General features: G+C 34.0%; 1 protein-coding gene across 3 annotated transcripts in view; it reads left to right on the forward strand.

Annotated features, from left to right (window-relative positions):
- The first annotated feature begins 1,465 nt into the window (after positions 1-1,465).
- LOC105558201 (mitogen-activated protein kinase-binding protein 1) overlaps positions 1,466-5,855 on the forward strand; it is an 83,989-nt gene continuing 79,599 nt past the window's right edge. For 2 of the 3 annotated variants that reach the window (XM_012005766.1, XM_012005778.1), the window contains exon 1: positions 1,466-1,640. The gene's annotated coding sequence lies outside the window, so the exon portion shown is untranslated. The remainder of the gene's footprint in view (positions 1,641-5,855) is intronic. The other variant, XM_012005779.1, reaches the window with a different exon arrangement.

The following is a 5,855-nucleotide window of genomic DNA, read 5'->3' on the forward strand; positions in this document are numbered from 1 at the left end:
CAGCTGTATTTGCATTTATAAACTTTTATTTAAACCTATCTTTTCTTCTAGACTTTTAATCTTAGTTCCAATTACACAATATTGTTCTTGCATGTTGTCTCTAGGTCACTCCGGTCTTGTTTTGCAGATATAAACTATAATACTTTTGTATTAAGCAAATATTATCGTCATGTGACAGCTCTACATGCCAAAAATTAATGGAATATTTAGTTTTTTTTCGTTTTTTATATAAAGTCGAGTAGGCTGACTTTCATTTTTGTGCGAACTTTAATCGTGTACAAGAATTTGCAATTCTGTAAAGCCAATTAAAAGATATCCTTATATAAAAAATGTCGATAAAACAGAGAGACTCCATCACCTTAAGGGGATACTAGAGTGGTTTGATTTAACGACATAATGCGACACGAATTAGACTTCAAACCTCAATGTTCTTTTATATGAAAATGTTCTACTATGCAGTTTATAATCCGGCCTGGTATTATTTTGTACATAAGAACCAAATAATTATTTTGGTTTTGTATCTGTAATATGCCTATGTCGGCACGATGGGAGAATTTAACAAATTTAGTTTACCAGAATTGCGGTGGACAGAGCTGCAATTCTTAGATAAAGAACGAACATCGCGAATCAGAGAGAGGGAGGGGAGAGAGAGAGAGAGAGAGAGAGAGAGAGAGAGAGAGAGAGAGAGAGAGAGAGAGAGAGAGAGAGAGAAGAGACAGACAGACAGACAGACAGACAGACAGACAGACAGACAGAATTCTCAATGTGTAATCGTAGCCTGAATATGTAACGCTCTAGCGGAAAAAATTTCTATAAATAACTACAAAAAATTGACTTGAAATACAATAGAAATTTGTAGAAATTTGTATAACTTCGTTGAAACATTAATTCTTTTGTAAAAATATCTACGAAATAGTACCACAAGTTACAATGTTCTCAAGTCAAGAAATTATTGCAAGTAGTATCTCATAAAAATGTACCATTTTGTAAAATTAGTACAAAACTTTACTAGTTTTAAAAATTTGAGAAACAACAAAATCGCAAAGAATTGAAACCTCTGCTTACTTGTAGAATATTACAGAAATGTATAACAAAAGTGTTCCAATTTTAGCATTTTCATGTTGGTTTTTCTAACGCTGTTTAAATTTACGTAAAATTTTTTCAGATTCTGGCAGTATATTTTATTCTTTTCGTAGAATTTTGTAGAATTATTTCCGGCAGGACAGCATGGCATATTGAGGTTACGTTCCTCAAGGTAAGATTTTACAAGCCTAAAAATTGTATGCGACTCTGTCGGTAAATCGAACCATTCCAGTTATTTTTCAAATGCAATCTCTCTTTTAATTGAACTTGTGTTATCAAATATAGAGAGCACTTATTCAAAAGTACCGCCGCAATTCGTAGTAAAACGTATTACTGGCAGATGGCGTTGGCGGTAATCTTCGTGAGACACCTGGCGAAGAGATCGGCTCTCGGCAAGCCAACTGAACTAGCTGGCTCAGTCTGTTTTGTGACTTATGTACGTGGTTGTATTGTGTCATCGTGTCGTTAAATTCCCGTCATTTTATCGGTTCTTTTCCGCGATTCGCCGTCTCCAGTTTACTGTCGCGAAGCACGGGGTGCACACATTTTATCGCTAGGTGAGTCTTGCTTAGAGTAATGATCACTAATCGCAAAACGTAACCTCTAAGTCGCAGTGCGTTAACGTGCTCCACGTCGGACGACATTCTCGCATGTATATATATATCTCTCTCTCTCCCTTTTTCCTTTCCATTTAATTCCATTGTTCGACCGGCACGTTCATTACCATTCGCGCATCTCACGCTCTCGTCAAGTCGTGTTTCGAATCCTCGATTCGTGAAGCATCGTCGTGTCACGTCACGGACGCTCGCTATCGTTCCTACGACGACGAGGCGAATTGCTTGGTCGATCGGAGGCATATTTAATGGATAAACAGAAACCGCCGAATGCCATTGATTGCGAAGAACGTTCCCCGATAAAGAGCCATTGAAAGTGCAGTTTTAAAATTGACACTGATGCTTGTATTGAAACAACGCTGACAACGTGTAAAAGTTAATAGATGGTAGTAAAATCAAACAGTTTTTAAGCGGCAACTCATGTTCGAAAATATTTTTCCGGTATGTAAATAATGTAAAAATAATTTAATTCATATTTCAATGTTAATCAAAAATAATTTGTATCGTAATTTCTATATAAAGGGAGAAATTGTAAAAGAACTGTTGGATTTATACATTTCTTTTAGTAATAAATAAACTTCTGGTTATGTTCGAGAATGTGTTTTTCCGCTACATAATAATAACGTTATATCAGAAGCAGATTTGAAACGAATTTCAGGATCGCTAAATTTGCAGTATCGCGTTGTAATAGATGCTTGAAATTTTGTTTCCCCGAGTAACTAAAATGCATTGAGTTTGTACGAAATTGGACACAGTGCTGCAGTATGAATAATCCCATACAGCAGAGATGGTTGCAGTTACATTGCAGAAACGTTGCAATCTTGCGGATTGCAGTGCAATCTTGCAGAGACATTGCAGGGATACAAAATTGCAAATTTTCGATAGCAATATTGCAGCAATGTTTCAAAAGTAATGAAAATACTATATTTTCTATTTAAAAAATGTTTCTAATTACGAGAATTTTATAATGTTATTTTCGTTGATACCAATAACGCGCGAATTATTAAGTACTTGATCAGTGCGGTGTTGCTCGCAATCTCCATCTATTGCGAAGCGACATAATCTCCTTAGGTTGCTTCGCAATAGCTTGCTGTGTATTGAAAAAGGCCCGGATGCATACATAATTAGTAAACTCTCTGCTTATGTACAACAACGACAAATTATTCAAAAAATATTGCACCGCAACATTGCTATAATGTTGCACTGCAATCTCTCTGAGGGCGGACATTTCAACGTTGCTGCAATCCTCCAGAAACGTTGCAGCAATGTTGCGCAACGTTGCTGCAATATTGCAATCTTGCAATGTAACATTTCTGCACTGTTCCTGCAATCTTTCTGTGCTGTATGGGATAGAGGAAGGTCCTCTGTTATGAGATAGGCTCCTAATATGAGACAGCAGATTTTCAACATCCAAATTTAATCACAAATATTTTTTCGCAACCATCACACCGTCCAACAATGAATTTTGTACCAAACAGATTTCAATCCAAAGGCAATAAATTGGTACAACCAACAGATAATGTCTATTAATTTAGCAGAAGCTTCACTATCTAATATTAGGAGTTGATCTCATAATAAAGAGCTTTCCTCTACATCTCAAATATTGTCGACGATTCAGCGATATAGCGTGAAAAAAAACATTTGGTTTTCAACCCTCTATTAATCTTTACATGTTGTTTCGAGACATCTTGTATGCTCGATACGCTCATACACGTTTGCAAGCGTGTTCACAAAATTGTATTTTAAAATGATGCATCAACAATTCTTAGTTGACGACATAAAGGATCCCGCATGGTTCTTATGGAAATTGGATTTCGGTGAAATTGGCTGCAACATTGAAAATAAATAGTTTATGTGATATTGATTAGAAATTACAATATAGGCTTGATTCCTTGTAATGAACCGTTTAGTTACAAGCGTTGAAGAGTAAAAATAAGATGTTATTTCATTAGAAGACAGTCCCTTATTATGAGATAGGATCCTAATATGGCAGGCAGTTTTTGATAACTTAATAAGCATCATCAGTTGATTCCACCATGAATTTATTGTCCTTGGAGCGAAATCTGTTTAGTGGAGAATTCCTTGTTAGATTGTGTAATCGTTGCGAAAAAAGATTTGTGATTGAATTTGGGTGTTAAAAACCCGCTATCTTGTAACAGAGGATTTTCCACTACTACTTTTTAACAATAAAAATGTATAGGAACAAGAATAATCGTTTTCCATAGTTTTTTGTATGCTGAATATGCTCTTGTTTACTAAATTGTTCTTTTACATCACTTAAAAAATTTGTAGTTAAAATTGAAAGGGCTATTTTAGGACTATTTTAGTATATTTAATATATATATATATATATAATATATAATGATATGACCTGTTGGTGAAGTTTTATTGCAACCAAATTTAAATATGTTGTTAGAACCTTTAGCCCTTGAAAGGAATCTATTGTGTCATCTGTGGTTAGAAAGATATATCTATAATAACATAAAATCTACTACATCAAAGAGTTGCAACTTACATAGTTCATCAAGAATTTATGAAATATTTCGTATGCTTTTGGTAATTTGATAAATGTATACGCTGTTAAAAATCGCACTTATTAAGAGAACAGAACGAAACAAATGAGTTTTAAATGTGATAAATTTTGCAGCCGAATTAGATGGATTGTATAAATAGTATTGTTATTCCTTTATAATATTTTGTATCGTATTTTCATGTTTATTTATCATTACCATATAAAATTATTCGAGGGAGAAAAGTTATTTGCTAGGTGAGGTTCTTCTGTCGGTTATTCTAGTCTTTCCGTTTATTACCTACTTGTTAATCATTCAGCTTTCCTACAGATTTTTTATAATTTGGATAGTAAATTGATTTTATTTCAAATTTTCACTAAACTGCATTTTTTCAACAACACAGAGCAGTCCTCTATTATGAAATAGGCTCCTAATATGAGATAGCGGGGTTTATGTTAAATTAATAAGCATCATCAGTTGATTCTACCATGAATTTATTGTCCTTGGAGCGAAATCTATTTAGTGAAAAATTCATTGTTAGATCGTGTGATTATTGCGAAAAAAGACTTGTGATTGAACTTGGACATTGAAAACCTACTATTTTACATTAAAGTCCTATCTCATAATGGAGGACTTTTCTGTGTGTATACGTGCATGCATAAAAATTTATTCAATGATAAAAAGATAGAGATAGTGAAAAACAACACAACAAGAATGTTCTACCATAAAAATTAATGTAAATTTGATTTTAATCACGATGCTTTCAGTTTTAATTTAAAATTTAAAATAACTTGCATAGTAAATTTTTTATAAATGGAAAAAGTGTAAAAGATTTATTTGGATTTGTTTTAGTAATAAATAGACTTCTACTCTTCTCAATCTTTCTCGTTATTCTTCCTTTTCTCATTCGGTAAAATCTCGATTTACCGAAGTTCGATGTAATGGATTTTGGAGGTAACGAACGAACAAAATGTGCATCGTGTGCATTTCATATTGCATTAATTATTGGTAACAACTCGCTCGTTTTGATCTCACAATCAGTCTATCTCGAAGTATTGTGTGGTTAGAGTCAGCCTGTATACAATTTCGTTGATCTCCGAATTTGTGGTTTTATCTGTTAAATAATTTTGCAATTCTTACAATTTAAACTGGCAATTTAAATATGACACATAAATTAGAGCCAATTGAGAGTTTTATAGTACGGTATTAGAGCTTTTTACATTAAAACTAATAGAAAATGGTAAAAGAAGGCTCTTTTCTATGTGAAGTTTGAGTTAACAGATTTTTGGCAAGTGTTTTCAACAGAACTCCCTTTCCTCCAATCAGTCTGTTAAATCAAACTTTTACTGTCTTTTTTCGGTCTCCCTCCTCCCTCTCCTCTCCTCTCTCTCTCTCTCTCTCTCTCTCTCTCTCTCTCTCTCTCTCTCTCTCTCTCTCTCTCTCTTACTTACTCACTCACTCACTCACTCACTCACTCACTCACTGACTATTGATTTTATAATTGCAAAAACTAAGCTTCGGAGATTTGGACAGAGAAAACGTCTCGGAATTTAATTAGGAATACGACATTTCTGTCACTCACTTACCTCGTAAAGATGCGACGACTTGGTGTTGTTGCAATTTCTTGAGAGACGGATCGACCAATATT

This window comes from Vollenhovia emeryi, unplaced genomic scaffold (assembly GCF_000949405.1).
Source record: "Vollenhovia emeryi isolate VEMERY1.0 unplaced genomic scaffold, V.emery_V1.0 DF939366.1, whole genome shotgun sequence".
Taxonomy (NCBI): domain Eukaryota; kingdom Metazoa; phylum Arthropoda; class Insecta; order Hymenoptera; family Formicidae; genus Vollenhovia; species Vollenhovia emeryi.